The 17,132-nt window shown below is 36.8% G+C and overlaps 1 protein-coding gene across 3 annotated transcripts in view; it reads left to right on the plus strand.

Annotated features, from left to right (window-relative positions):
• LOC140146501 (GTP-binding protein Di-Ras2-like) overlaps positions 1-17,132 on the plus strand; it is a 186,229-nt gene that overhangs the window by 128,644 nt on the left and 40,453 nt on the right. The window contains exon 1 of one of the 3 annotated variants that reach the window (XM_072168371.1): positions 13,188-13,562. The exons of the other annotated variants lie outside the window; for them this stretch is intronic. The gene's annotated coding sequence lies outside the window, so the exon portion shown is untranslated. Of the gene's footprint in view, positions 1-13,187; positions 13,563-17,132 lie in introns of those variants that run through there. 3 annotated transcript variants of the gene reach the window in all.

A 17,132-nucleotide genomic window follows, 5' to 3' on the forward strand; every position in this document is an offset into this window, starting at 1 on the left:
GCTTTTATGGCCTTGACGAAGTTTGGTTTCTTGCCAGATCTCATTTGACCATCTTCTGTGAACATCGATGGTGGAAATTTCGTGCATTCATGGTTGCCGATATACTGGACAATGTCAAGTTTTCCACCGCTTGCTGTAATCTGAATCATGCGAAGAAGGGCAACAGATTCATCACTCTTCGCGCTTGCTGAGGTTTTTTTGCCAGATTTTGCTGCCTTGTTCTGAGTAGCAAATGTCTGAAGCTTCACCGTTTTGGTCTTCTTCTGTTTCATCTGTATTGAATCAGACAAGGCTTCGGTACCAATTTGTTTCACTTGAAGTAGTTGTTGTTGTACCACTTTATCTGCCTTCTGACCAGTAGATATGTTGATGAGATTTGCATTCTTGGCAAATGGGCTTGTTTCAATCGCAGCATTTACCTTCACAACTTCATCAGAATCTCTTTCAAGCGACCTCCTTCATGATGCGGGTCTTCGGTTTCTGGATCTAGATGCAGCATACTCTTTAACTGTGAAGAGACAGCTGCAGTCGTGGACTTGGTATATACCTATTTGGTTCGAGCAGCAGGATTTGTTGTTATTCCATCTAAGCCACTTGTTTCCTTGGCTCTCTTATTGTAGCTCTGTTCCAGTAGCATATCTGGAGATACACCATTGTGATAACCGTCAACTCTCCTTCCAACAAAGGCTCATGTTTATATCATCAGTATCATACCAACATAATTCATTTGTGTATCATACATACTTCCACCTAGGCGTCTTAGTTTCCTCTTAAATAACTGTGTTTTTAATTAATACCAATCCTTGGAAGGTCACTTATACCTTATTCATGTTAGCTGTAATGAAGAAAAAGAAAGAAGTTGTTTGCATCGTGAAATTAAATAATTTTGTAATTTTGGCGCCATTTTGGCGGCCATTTTGGATTTGTGGTAGATGCAACGACTCTATGTATTATCTGATTGTTCCAATGGATTCTGCAACCCCAAAATATGGGTATAGCCACAAAAATTACAACTCTATGTACATTATGGACTGAGATATAGTCAAAATAGTTTTTAATGGCGGCCATTTTGAAAAAGGGCCGCCATATTTTTTCAGCAACATATTTTCAGGGTTGTCCACCTAGAAGTTGTTCAGGGATGTCCACCGAACACATTGATACCACACAACCTTTTACAGCATCCCATGTCAGGTTGACCAAAAAAGTTGAGTTTGGCCCCCTGGGTAATAGTATTCTGAGACATGAGAGCACATCACACATATCGAATTGCATTCTGAATATGAGGGATGATATTCTGATATCAAACAATTTTGATTTTATATATATTTTTTCCCAAAAAACCTGAAAATAATTTAGGTCTTTTGGGAAAAATCTATATCTTCAATATAAAAGGTCGAAATTATTAATTGATTGTCTGCTTTTCATCCCAGCTACATACACTTAAAGTACATATCATTAGATTTATGAAATTTGCTTCGAGGACTGTTAAATTTCAAAAATATTAATGTGTAATCATCTGCCATAAAATGTGTATTATATCGCGAATTTAAAAAAAAATCAAAATTATTTGATATCAGAAGGACATTACTTGTATTCAGATGTGCTCTCAGGTCACACAACAAAAACGTGAAAACGTCGCCATTCGAGCCTTTAAAGAGTTTTTAATTTGATAAAGCCTATTGAAAACAAACCTACTATTTTCTCGTTCAAAGGTTTGTCAGTGAACCACTGACTTTTTCTGGGACTTTTTCAAAGCTTGTTGCTGTGATGATCCAACCGCTGATGACGTGCGGGATGTGTCCACTTCTGGTATCGATGTTATTCTTGTTGGCAGTCTACATCAGTGGATCATGAAGATGACTTGGATTACCAAGCAAACACAAAAAAGTTTGTTTTTGGTTTTGGCCAAAATGTTTCAATAACATTTAAATGTCGGGTTATACAAAAGACATCTTTATAACGTTTTATATGAAAAAACGTTACAACAACATTTAAAACATATTGTCAAAATTTTATTGTAGAGTATTTTTTCAATTTTCTGAATAACATTATGTCAGACTTTTTGCATCAAGTTTTCAACAATGTGTTCTAAATGTTACGTTGACAAACGTGCCTGATTAATAAACAAAATGGTTTCCTTGCTTTTCTTTTAGAGGAATATTGATAGAATTTTTTAAAAAGCCCAACTAATTTCCTCAGAAACAACTAATCATGCTAATAATAGCCAAACTTGTTTTCTCACAAGCAACAAAATGAGCACAAATAATTATGACAATTTAACCATGCTAATAATAGCCAAACTTGTTTTCTCATATGCAACAAAAATAAGTACAAACATGTCAATTCAACGGCTTCCCTTTTTTTGTTGTCAAAAGAACCTTCAGAATATATAGAACCTCTACTGTGACATTCACAACAACTATATCATCTGGATAGCATTACATAGCAAAAACCAGACAAAGTCGGGAAATTTCATTACTTGATTTGTCTTCATTATCTCTAATATTGAGCTGTGACGACTTTATCCTGGTTTCGTGGAAGCAGATCTCAACTGTGTGTTGACGAATTGATTGGTGGTTGACGCCTGTATAACGGGTGGGCCTGGGGGGCTTGAAGTAGTGCTTGGTACGGAGATGGACGATACGGAGCAGAGGTGGAAAAACACGATTTGCGGCTCACTAAACAAATTTTTTAATATGTACTTATATCAACGGAATATCATGAGTTAATTTCAGCGTATGAAGGCAATATTTTTGAATTACTCTAGATAGTGATTCGTGTATTTTTAAGAGGAATATTTTTGCGAGGAATAATTTTTTGCGGGAAATATGTTTTTGGGAGGATTATTTTTTGTTTTGTTTATACCCCAATACTTTCTCTAAATTTATAACAAACTCATAGCCTACACTACAAATTTAGAATGCTTAGACTTGAATGTGCCAAGTCTTTGAATTTTGTGACTGAAATTGTCAGAAATCATGCAAAATTGCTTGTTTTTGGCCTTTGTTACTAATGAGACCCCGGACTAATGGGATGTTCTTTGCTCGTTCACGCTGCAGTCACACAATGATGGTGCCTTTGTTACTAATGACCCTCCGGACTAATGGGATGTTCTTTGCTCGTTCACGCTGCAGTCACACAATGATGGTGCCTTTGTTACTAATGACCCTCCGGATTAATGGGATGTTCTTTGCTCGTTCACGCTGCAGTCACACAATGATGGTGCCTTTGTTACTAATGACCCTCCGGACTAATGGGATGTTCTTTGCTCGTTCACGCTGCAGTCACACAATGATGGTGCCTTTGTTACTAATAACCCTCCGGACTAATGGGATGTTCCTTGCTCGTTCACGCTGCAGTCACATAATGATGGTGCCTTTGTTACTAATGACCCTCCGGACTAATGGGATGTTCTTTGCTCGTTCACGCTGCAGTCACACAATGATGGTGCCTTTGTTACTAAGGACCCTCCGGATTATTGGGATGTTCTTTGCTCGTTCACGCTGCAGTCACACAATGATGGTGCCTTTGTTACTAGTGACCCTCCGGACTAATGGGATGTTCTTTGCTCGTTCACGCTGCAGTCACACAATGATGGTGCCTTTGTTACTAATGACCCTCCGGACTAATGGGATGTTCTTTGCTCGTTCACGCTGCAGTCACACAATGATGGTGCCTTTGTTACTAATGACCCTCCGGACTAATGGGATGTTCTTTGCTCGTTCACGCTGCAGTCACACAATGATGGTGCCTTTGTTACTAGTGACCCTCCGGACTAATGGGATGTTCTTTGCTCGTTCACGCTGCAGTCACACAATGATGGTGCCTTTGTTACTAATGACCCTCCGGACTAATGGGATGTTCCTTGCTCGTTCACGCTGCAGTCACACAATGATGGTGCCTTTGTTACTAATGACCCTCCGGACTAATGGGATGTTCTTTGCTCGTTCACGCTGCAGTCACACAATGATGGTGCCTTTGTTACTAATGACCCTCTGGATTAATGGGATGTTCTTTGCTCGTTCACGCTGCAGTCACACAATGATGGTGCCTTTGTTACTAATGACCCTCCGGATTAATGGGACGTTCCTTGCTCGTTCACGCTGCAGTCACACAATGATGGTGCCTTTGTTACTAATGACCCTCCGGACTAATGGGATGTTCCTTGCTCGTTCACGCTGCAGTCACACAATGATGGTGCCTTTGTTACTAATGACCCTCCGGACTAATGGGATGTTCCTTGCTCGTTCACGCTGCTGTCACATAATGATGGTGCCTTTGTTACTAATGACCCTCCGGACTAATGGGATGTTCTTTGCTCGTTCACGCTGCAGTCACACACTGATGGTGCCTTTGTTACTAATGACCCTCCGGACTAATGGGATGTTCTTTGCTCGTTCACGCTGCAGTCACACAATGATGGTGCCTTTGTTACTAATGACCCTCCGGATTAATGGGATGTTCCTTGCTCGTTCACGCTGCAGTCACACAATGATGGTGCCTTTGTTACTAATGACCCTCCGGACTAATGGGATGTTCTTTGCTCGTTCACGCTGCAGTCACACAGTGATGGTGCCTTTGTTACTAATGACCCTCCGGACTAATGGGATGTTCTTTGCCTGTTCACGCTGCAGTCACACAATGATGGTGCCTTTGTTACTAATGACCCTCCGGATTAATGGGATGTTCCTTGCTCGTTCACGCTGCAGTCACACAATGATGGTGCCTTTGTTACTAGTGACCCTCCGGACTAATGGGATGTTCTTGCTCGTTCAGTGTGCTTTTGTGGGCTGGCAAAGACACAATCACACCCGTGGGCTGTATGAGAACAAAAGGTACATCTCGCTCAAGTAGGCGCTTTCACATGACTTTCTTTTGATCACTTAGGCCTATTGATAGTAGCAGCCTGACTGGTAAAGCTTTTTTACCAGGCATTTAAATACGCTGTCGGGCCATTTACACCCACTACTTACAGTGTCTCTAATTGGTTAGATATAATCATCTGAGTAACCAATCAAAATAGAGCTTTTAGAACTCACAGCAATTTTCATCTTAATCCTCTTAATCTTTACATCGACCTATAACACAAAATAAATATGCATTGTTATTTTTGCAGTAGAAGCTTGGAATGCAAAAAGTAGTGCAAAAATTTCCACTTTTATAGTAGGCCAACTTGTCTAAATGCTGCAAGGATTGATTGTACGGGGGCTGGCTTTTTCTTCGGAAAGGGGGGTCCCAATTATACAGGGGGTAATACATTTTTGGAATGAAAAATAGGGGGGGTCATAACATGATGTATTGTTGTTCGATTTTCGTTCTGAAACTAAATATATTATTGTAAAATAACACTTTGATGTTTTGCAAAGTTCATTCTACAAATTATATACTTTGAAAACTTGCTTGATTTATTGTTTTTAATGAGTTATGTACGTTTTACAAAAGTGTTGTTGTTTCATCCCTCTTTACAACATAACTCAAGAACCACAGTACCTACAAAAGTATATCTGTGATATTTGAATCGTTCTCCACACTCGCTATGAAAATGATCATGCAATTTTTGCCAAAGCTCACTACCATTCGCAAGATGCTGTGAACTACCAAATCGCAACAGTTTAAAATAGTTGCTAACCTTAATGGCGGAACCCTTTTGGTTCCACGCCACCAAATAGAGTTCCTATTCATTTATGTGTTAAAAGGTATGGAGGAATTGGCCGTTTTCTCATTGTTAAACCTCCCTGGTTCATTCAAAACACCATTTTACCTAATGTTTATGATATTTTCTACCATATAACCAACAAATTTTGGGTAGGTAAGCGGCTCGATTTTTCGCAGTGACGCGTCGAAAATTGTGTACATCCTGTCAATCTTACAGCACACTGATTCTATGTAGTGACGTCATCTGGTGAAGAAGAACAAAAAACGTGCCTCAAATTTCAGAATTGTGACAAATGTAATCTTTTTATACTTGGACAACCATCCACAAAGTACAGCTATCACAAAAAAAAATAGGCACATCAGCCTTCTTTTCTAACATTTTTTCCCATTTAATTAGCCCTGGTGTGGTTCTCACAATAAAAACGCTGATTTTTTTTACCAGCCATTTACCTTGGTGGTGTGATTTGGTGGTGTGGACTCTTTTGTTCTGAACAAAAGGTACCTCTCGATGAATAGCTTGTCGGCAAATCAAATCGGCAAAGGAACAATGCGTTACGTAATCTATTGCTCCTCCATGTTATAATAGTTCCATGGGATATATATTCACCAATTCAGTCAGGCCAAGGTCTGCACACGTATCCAGTGCTTGCGCGTTATCCTTTAATGTGAGAAATAACTGGGTTGGTAATTGGTTTAATTTATCAAACGGTCAAAATTCGTAAGCTTTATAACCTGTTTTCGTAAATCCGAGAAGAGAACAAACCTTAGTTATAAATTTTCGTGGATCTAAATTATATATTGGTCGTTGCAATTCTGATATAGTGTGATTTCTTAAAGTGTGCATGTACAGTTTTCCATTAGATCACCATATACTGCTCTATACAGCTCTGTTTGTTTCAGAAGTGACAAATTAAGATATTTCCATCTTCAAGGCAACTTTCTTTTACCTTTTGTTACGGGTTCAATGTAGCATAACGGATCACTCCGCTGCATGTGTAATGTTTTAAAAATTGCTTTTAGTTAGGAAAATAATGTCGTATCGTTCCGAATGAGGTATCAATATACGCAGAGCAAAATTCTCTATCTATTGACTACTTTATTTTGCAATATAGCTTTAGTGTCTTTAAAAAATGGCTTTTATATTAAGTGTTTGGATACTTTTGGTACGCTGAATATATACCGTAAAAGAATTGATGTACGAGTTATGTTCGCCCCTGCATATCCTAAACAAAAACAAATATGTCAAATTTAAATCAAGCAGCCATTGCCTGTTAGTACCCTTTAGCTCTGATTAAGACATCATTTGTTGAAATCGGTTGAGAATTAAAGAAAAGGTGACCGAAAACCCCCAGGAAGGAACGAAATCAAAGTTGCAGTTTAATGTTATTTATTATCAATGAAAATCGGCGCTAGTTCTCTTGTTGGAGAATAGACTATGCCATAGTCGAATTTTGATAAATAAAAATATGTTATTATTAATCATGATGAACGCATCCTGTTGGACTCAAAATTATACTGATGTTTATTCAAATTAACAGTAAAATGGTCATAAAGAGATTATATAATTAGTGACAGCAAAAATAAAGTATACGTAGGCATATGTTATTGAATGCAACATATCTTGCATAAATCACTTCAATACTGAACAATTATTCTGATTTTGGAATCTACCAGTTTATTGATCGCGAAAGTCCGAGTAAAAATCCGACTATGAACATTGGATTTTCAGCAGAACTTTACCCCGGGACTTTGTTCTCTGACACACGCTGTCAATCATACTTGTTTATCAATCCAATTTAACCACAAGCACTAAGCATGGTAGTACAAGACGCGCTAGATGTATGATGAGTGTTTAACTTTCGCGCCAACACAAAAGCGCCGCAAATACCACAGATATAATTAAAGACAGAGATAAAAAGAATTTATCGCGTCTGACGTCATCTGTCAATCAAATTCGAGCACGGTTTGTTTACAAATGTCGTGATGATGACTTGCTGAACGAGGCGGTACATGTACAACCGGGCGCCTTATTGTTAATTTTGCACCTTCAAACATGCAAACCATCTCAAAAGTTAGGTCTTGATAGTAGGACACTTTCTTTGGCGAAGGCACCATGTCAACAATGCCTATAAAGCTTCTTTTTGCCTTGTAAAAATCCGCCATTTGCTGCTATTCCTTTTCTCCGATCAGCACCAGATAGATCGGTCTTCCTTTTACGCGCTTTTAACCTGTGTAAACCAATCAAAGATCGTATATTGACAGTGACATCAGACGCGATAAATTCTTTTTGTTCACGGAGTGAACATTTCCCCCACTTGAACCCATATCTCATATGCACAGTTTATCCCTTACATACACTGTATCTTGGATAGGTTTGTAGCCCATCAACCCTGTGGTTAAGAGTCTAGGAAATAATTTATAATGTCTCATGCCTAGGTTTGTATCCCTTTATTTAATCCTGCCCCACATGACAAGGACTTTTTAGCACATCTTATCTTGTATTGAGACAATGGCAGACAGGACTATTTTTTTTGCCTCTTTTCTAAGCATGTTTACTATTGGATTGAGCCATCACATGATTATAATAGGCTTTACTGATTGGTGGGTAAGGTCAATGCTATTGTTTATTTTGTGATAAGACTGAGCATATTACTGCATATATGAAAAATACACTGCTATTTTGATACAGGCGATTTACTCAATTATATACTTCCAACTGACGAAATTAAGTTCCTGTTATCTACCCAGTAATGTTTGCTTATCTTAATTAGAGCTCTAGTGGGCCATGGTATAATTGACATTATGCCTCAAATCACTAATTTATTGTAAGATCAGTGCAGAGTAGGTTAGATATGAAAATGGAAAGTTACAAATGACTATACACCTGATCCGTGAACTGTGTCTTTTTGAAAGACTCTTCTTGTTATCTCTGTCTTTATAGTTGTGTACGATGTAGTTCATGGTAATGGCACGTGCCCGGAGGATTAAACCATTACCATAACGAGATCTGGGCGACCAATCACAAGCCAGATTCATTCAAAGATGCATTACATCATGGCCAATTTTAGTAGGCCAAAAATCTGACAATCTCATCCACAGACAACCGTGTTAAGCAAGTTAACCGCAATCGAAAGTAAGTAGTCCACTTGGGAAGCTAGCAAACAGAGGGAGTACGGTGACTGAAAAGATCAGATGTGAAAATCTATCAATTGCACACAAATTGATACAAATCAGATAGCAAAATACACTGACATGGAACAGCTTCCTGGACCACATTCACCGTCCAATAATTGGTACCCAGCACAAGAAATCTGTGACAATGTGAACAAGGTCCTCGCACAGATGATAATTCCCAAAGAATAAGTGGAATAGTGTGGAGCAAGACCTGTTTCTTAAAGAAAGTGCGTGAAAAGCAGAAAGCAGCACCGTTTTGTAAATATTATCATCTGTTCAACGATTCTCACAGATTTCTTATGCTGGGTGCCAACTATTGGGCTGTGAATGTGGTTCAGGAAGCTGTTCCATATCAGTGCATTTTGCTATTATGTCAATTGGACACCTGCTTGGTTACGGACATGTGTTTAGGGTAGATTATTGAGGCGATCCTGGTGTAATTTTGGTGAATTTTGATGGAAAGGATTTTAAGATATGACCTTGTGAAAAATTATAAGTTTCTTTTATGGCTTAGTGCAGTACATGTATAAGCAGCTAGTTAAGGATGAATTACTGATAACATATTAAAAGACTTGATGATGTGTAATTTTTGTAATATTATGTTCACTGAAACACACTTTACACACTTTACACATGTGGTACGTTAACCACGAGCCTCAACACACTTTATTCGTGGTATGTTAACTGGCCATGCGTTTCGAGTTGGGCCGGTAATGCGTTACATGTTTTCGCGAGATGAAAATTGCATGTTTTTTCGTTTAGATATGCATATCTTTCACATATTATACCCAACATATATAAGAGTATACATTTTCTTGCTGCAAATGAACCAAGGAATCCAAAAATGCACCTTAAAATGGCACAGGGTGTAACACGTAGGAGTTATGGAACTGAAAATACCAAATATTTTAGGGAAAAATGTAAAATTTGACAAATTTAGGGTTCAATAAAATTGAAATGATTTTGCGCCAGCCTCTTTCAGGGCATATTTTCCCATTGACTTCAATGTGTAACCCGAACGGAAAATAAAATATGCAAAATTGCTTCTCAAAGCAAATTAAATTACCTGGAATATGATTGTATGGTGTTATAGTATGCAGTTTAAAGTGAATTGTAAAAAATGTGAAAAAAGAAATGGACCTCTAGCATCATATGACCCCTGGGGGTCACTTTTATCAAATTTGCTCCTCCTGATTCTCCTCCTCCTGATCCTCCTCCACCCCGCACATTATGCTAATTAGATGCAAATTATTCAAATGTTAATAACTTTTTACAACTTTTTAAAGGTTAACTGTATTGGTCTCATCACAAGCTTTAATTTGACACCAAATTTAACTACATAGGCTGCATATTAACTGAGAAAATTAAAAAGATGAACCCTAAAATGTCGCGCGCATGTAACATCTCCACCTATTTACTGGCCCAACTCAAAACGCATGGCCATCTACGAGCTACCTAGGGGTCTTTTTATCTTTTCAGTTTCCGTAAGTCTTTTGTTCAGATACGAAAACGCAAGGGATTCAGTAAGTTACTGTAATCTGATTTCATTGTTAACTCTGAAGTACCAATCAGCTTATTTCAATAGAGGTGATTGCTTATGTCAATAAAATCGGGAGAGAAAACAATTATGTTAACACCAGTGTTTTAATGGCCTAGCGCCCTCTTGGTAAATTGATCTACATTGATTTGACAAAATGCATGCCAATCCGAATGACAAAGTCCACTTTTTTCTGTAAAAACGTTGCAAATAAGCCCTAAAATCACAAAAGGCTCGCTTATGAGCATATCGCACCCCAATGCACTTGTGCAGGGCCACAGTGTCGCCCTTCCCTCGTATCAATGTCTACCTCCCTATTTTGCTTCCTCCTGCCCCCCCCCCATGATCAGTCTCCCCACTCCCTCCCCGTCCCCCGGTCCCTACTCTCTCCTCTCGAGTTCTTCTCTTTCTAGTATTTCCGCCTCTCCCTCTCCTCTCTTTCTTCCTCACCCCTCCCACTCTCGCTTGTTCAGTCTCAACTTAAGTATCTCCTCCCCCCCTCATGAAATTTATCAGTATGGTATGATCCATGACTGAAAATAAGCTCTGCAAAATAAACATTTAAAATAAACCCGAGTCTTGCATATAGGCTCAACCAATTATCAGATTAGCTTGCCATGAATAGAATACATTATCTTTGCTCCAATGCAAATTCTTTTTGTATTGCATTTCAATATAAAACATGATTACCAAATCACCACTTGTACGAGCCTCATTGGGATATTTTAGACGCTCGTTTCATCGCCAATATGAAAGACTTTTGCTTATAACTTGGCAACATGGTTAGTATATATTTCAATGCAAGACTTTTTTACGAGGCACTTACATCTAGGCGTAAGTGCATATACACCAAACACAAGTCAATTGAAGCCGTACAATTTACCGCGAATTTAGGACCGTAAAATTTAGACTCTTCTTTTGTCTAGATTGGCACCCAACCGCACATCTCAAGGTTTTATGTAAAAAATCAATATAACTTACCAAAACGAAAACTGAAATTCACGAGCTTCAAATTTTCAGTAACTAACAAAAGGCTAGAATAAAAGATTGGTCATACCTGGGAGACTACCACTTCAGAATAACAATGACTTACAAAAACTATTACGGATACGGAAACAGAAACTGAAAAGATAAAACGACGGTAGGTTGATGAACTTACGATATAATCAGATTACATTTTTGTGGCACCCTCTATGACAAACCATGCTTGGTTGAAGATATGGTACATAGCTATACTAAATATTCTGACACTTGAATCACCTACGGCATACCTGTAATTAAAATATTTGACTCATCGCTGTAACATTTGAGTGGGAATATTTATTGCAGGTGACACTTAGGTTTTCAAATGAAAATTAATAACATTTCGCAAATGTTGGTGTTAATGTTACAGTAGATTTGCAATACAAACATGCAATGCATATTGGTATTTAGTGTTTGACTAATTCTTATTTTCTCGTAATTTGATTAGTAAATTTACTATTAAAGCCATTACTTTAATTGATGCAAATCACTTTTAACTCTAACCACAATTCGGAAGTAAAGCTGAATTTACATTCTCCGTTATTAAGTGACGAACGATTGGTTTTTGACCAATGATGTAATACTCTTTTCTCATCACAATAAACATTGCTCTACGCTATTGGTTAAAAACTAATCGCTCGTCGCTCAGCGACGGATATCAATGCTTCTTTTAAGTACAAAAATACTCGCATCTTTTTCTATAAAAAGAAGTCTATGAATTCAGCTAATTAAAAAATAAAAGATTAAAATCTGTAATCCGCAATGAGTATACCAAATGTAAGAGCGATATTTTGTTGTGCATTATACCGCATCAATTAAGCAATGACGACGTGCACTTTACGTTTCTAAATTGGATATGTACAAAACCTTCAACACTTAACAATTCCGCGAATGAAAATATTTCAAATTCTGCTTATGATTTTATTCTTTTCATAAAAAAATCCTGCACAAAATAAGTCAATTTTGTGGAATATCCAGTAACATTTGAAAAAAGAAAGAAAATGCACGGACTAATTTATTTTTGATGACGACACCACAGTAGAGCGTTAATTGGTATCCATAAAACCTGGCTAAGTACATTGCGCTAGTTACTCAATGTCATCGGTAAGATAGATCAGAAAATATGTGAATTATCCGTATGCATTCGTGATAGAGATGCAGCAATGTACACAAGGATATCCCCTATGTTAATATGACAAGAAGTCTCATGTTATTAAGAATTTGTTGACGGAGTACCCACAACAGAATTTGTACTTTTCATATATTATCCTAGGTTTTGAAGACTTTCCTCAATACTTTAATACTAGTAATGTTTCTGCGTATATTTGTAAATATTTTGTCATATTGATTCAACAAAATTATCAAACAATTATTTTCTTCGGGTTGTTTTGAAAATGATTTAATGTTTTTACTGTTGTCTGTCAAATGACACCTGTATGCACATGGTTAAGCATTGCCTGCGCATGAGTGTGTTTACATGGCCGCTAAAACCCCGTATACATCTCGGCTCATTCTTCCACTTACGTCACCAATGATTTAGAGCTATTTAGTACATTCAACGCGGAAAATTCTGCCATTTTACTGTAAAAACACGTCGTCATTGTTACACATTAAGCCAAATTTAGTCATTTTTTGATGTTCATATATCAAACATGCTGTTTACAAATATCTTGATAAAATTTCCAGCTCTTGTGAAATTTTACACCTTATTTCATAAAATGGCATGATTAATTTTGCCGCTGCTAGTGCATGTAGTGTGGAGTTAAAAGACCTAATTAGCATATCTGGTTTGACGTCACAAGAGCCCGGGGCTTTTATTCAGCTCGCAAGCAACATCGCTCGCTTTATGCACTACTATACCTTCTCTGCTCAGCATTTATTGATCGCCTTGCGCTACATACATTTTGTACACTACTGCTGCGCTGTGTTTCATATTTTTCTTTAAAAAAATGTGTTCTTCTGGATATTTTACGACAGTTTCACACCGACCAAACATTACAAGTCATCAGTGTTGGCTATTTGAAACATAACTGGAAATATTTGCATATTGAACTTAAGGATATTGTTCCGTTTTTGTGGATTTATAATTCTTTACGGGGATTTTTGGACGGGTTTCTATCGAGGTGGTTGTAAATATCAATCGTCTTAAGAGTGAGCGTGAGCATCGGAAAAGGTCAGTATTATGATGGTGGTTTTGTTTTAAATATCACTTAGATAAGGCAGAAATACCATTACACTGCTCGGTACAGATCTTCTATAATATAGATACACTAAAACACGACGTAAGCATATTCCAATAAGAGATTTAGATGTTATTTTTACTCATGAAGATACATTTGTCGTGTGCCAATTCAAAATTAACCCAATGTCTGTAGTCTGCATGTTAGCACTCATTTTGCAAATACAATTTAAAATTAGCATTTTATATTTTAATTGTTTTATACTTAAAATCATCATAAAATGTCTTTGAATTGTATCTGAATTATTTTTCTATTGGTTCTTGATATACATAAAGAGACGATATCGAATAGGTAATATCACATGTGGGATTTGCGCGCGCAGTACTAAAGATTAAAATATGAAGGTTATTTGAAGCGCATACCGGCACATCACAAGAATGGTTGTATAATATGCGGGCACAATGGAGTCTGTGTGGTAGCAACAGAAGGCTGTAAAATTTAACACTGATTTAATTTATTTCTCTAGTGCTTTCAAATATTTTATGATTTTGTCACTTCCTGAATTGAATTACACCCTTGGGAGCGCGACAGTAATGTAGTGTTGTTAGATAATATAATATTACTTTAGTTGCTTATCCAAGTAAAATGATGTGTTACTGGTAAATTTACAGCTATAAAATATTTGAGTTGTATATTGGTAGGAATATAGCTCATGGAAATATATTCCAAGTGAATTTAATTTCTGGGAGTTAGCATATTTTATTATTTAGAATTAATTGTAAGTTGAATACGAATAGCAAATACGAATAACATTTAATTTCATTTATATTCTTAAAAACACTTGTTTTGTGAAAGTAATTACAGATTCATCATATTTACATCTGTAGTATTCCTCTTACATAAAGTTAACAATGTAACAGAAAGAAATCATTTGTTTATTATCATTTTCCTGACAAAGTTGATAGTAACGTAAGTTTACCAGGTACTGGATCTACCTCAAATAGCAACCGTGAACAACATGAGGTTTAGTTGAACCTCTTTCTGTATTAAGATTAAGTGGTTATCATCTTGACAAATTTGACACCAATGTACGCTTTCCAGATTCTGAGTGTACTCTCAAATCTAACTTTGTTATATTCGATTCATTTCGCAAATTACTATAAGCATTATAAACATTTATTGTGAGCGTTTTCATTCTTTCTAACTTGAAAAATATACGTTTCAAATTACCTTAAAGTCATAATGTACGATCTTATAATATGAATTTGGTTAATTTTTTTCAAACCTGATTTTTTGGCATATTTGTAATGTTTACACGTGTCACAACTTGCACCTAAATGGAATCAGCCAAATTTGTTGCGTTTGTAGGTAAACAGAGCAAAGTTCGACATAAAGTCATAATTCAAGAAATTATGACTTTATGTCGGCCCATAGAACTGCGTGTTAAACGGCCAAAATAACAAGCAGTGTTTCTTTCACGTTACCTCGTTATTTCAGCTCAAAATGGACAGAAACCATTCCCGATCATTATTACTGGTATTATTTCAGCATTTTGAGTATATAATGACAAATTTAAAATATGAAGGAAATCGTACATTAAGCCTTTAAGGATAAACATTATATATTAAGCGTTTATTTTCTTGACAAATTTGATACTAATGTTCGTTTTCCGGATTCTAATTTGAACACTGTTCGTTTAATTTCACGGATTATAAACATTTATCTGAGTATGAGCATTTATTTTCATCAAATTTGGTATCGAGTATGAGGGTTTATAGTAATGTAATAGATCCTGCGTCATATACTGAGGTACATTCATTCATTCATTCATTCATTCATATTTATTCGGCAAAATCGACAAGAACAATAAATATAATCAATCACAAATTATCACAAATTTAGCATATATGAAATACATGGATACAAGCAAAGACACCAAAAAGCCGAAATGCCAGGATAACCCATAAAGTCTAGCTGCAAATGTGTAAACTTATTTCCAATGGGGTCCAACATAAAGACAAGACGGTGCCTAGGACGGAGGACAAAACCAGCAAAAGGACAGAAAGGAACAGGTTACACAAATGCAGCTGACTCTTGGGTTAACCATATGGGTTAACGCACTTCTGGCAAGGTGCTTTTTATGGCATATTTAAAAGTATTTTTGTCAATAATAGCTTTGATTTGGGATGCTAAATTATTCCAATCAAGTGTGGATTGATAGAAAAAAGACTTTTTGGTGTAAGAGCCTACTCTCGGGACATGGAAATTTGAAGCACTAGACCTAGTGGTATAATTATGAACATGAGATATTTTTGTAAAGAATTGATCAAGATAAGACGGGGCCAGTGAGTGAAAAATATTAAACATGTGATTTAGCCCAAAAAGGCGGTTTTGTTACATTGATGTACAGCTTGGATTTCAAAACACTGTCTCTTAAGTATTAGTTCACTCAGAAGATTCAATTATGTCTTAAATTGAGGCTAATTTATTCTATATTTAATATGTTTTTATCCGGCTTTAAAATAATATTTAATTATTATCTTATGACGTTTGGCATGAAATGTGCCAAGGGTGGTTGTGGATTAGGGGGAGGGATTCATATCTTAAATTTAATCTAAAACCCCCATTAAAAATTTGAATCTAGTAAAAAAATGTCTAAATAAACTCCCAGACATCTAAACCAAGTAAACAGAAGGTCATTAAAAAGACTAATACTTGCTCAGAATGATTGTAAATGTGGAAAAAAAGGTGGGGTTAAATCCCACCTACTGTGATTGTTTTTGCCCGCACTCTCTCATTTTTTAACTTCAAATGAGATGTGTAGGTAAAATGTTTGAAACATTTCATTTTTTTTACTATTTTTGTACCCCAGTTTGTGACACAGGACCAATACAAATGTATGTTTTCCAGACTTGTTTGTTTGTTTGTTTGTTTGTTTGTTTTATTTCTTCTTTAACCTGGGACACTCAATCAGTTGAAAACACAATTAATCATCTGTTCTTTCTTGAGGCCCAGACTGCGGATGTATTTCGATTCTAATTTGAACACTATTCGTTTAATTTCACGAAGTAACATAGATATACGGTAAACATTTTTCCGGACTCTGGGTGTACTATCAATTCTAACTTGATCAATATTCGAATGGCGTGATTGGGGCTCGAGCAAACTGGCATATGAAAATATTGAGAGAGAAAAAATCAGGACTCAGCGGGGATTGAACCCCGGTCGCTGGATTACCGGTCCAGAGCTTTACCACTGTGCTACCTGAGTTCACAGTCGGTACTCGGGCAATCTCAACTTAAGTCCCCATGATAACTCTCTCATTGTGTCTCAGCGGCCAATTATATATTAAATAATGAAGAAGGAGGCGGCCTATATGCTTCACCCTAGCAGGGCGTAAGACAATGCGAAACACAAATTAATATATGCGAGGATCGGAAATAAACGATGCAAGCTCGAGAAATTATAATTTAAATGGCGTGATTGGGGCTCGAGCAAACTGGCATATGAAAATATTGAGAGAGAAAAAATCAGGACTCAGCGGGGATTGAACCCCGGTCGCT

This window comes from Amphiura filiformis, chromosome 2 (genome assembly GCF_039555335.1).
Source record: "Amphiura filiformis chromosome 2, Afil_fr2py, whole genome shotgun sequence".
Classification (NCBI taxonomy): Eukaryota; Metazoa; Echinodermata; class Ophiuroidea; order Amphilepidida; family Amphiuridae; genus Amphiura; species Amphiura filiformis.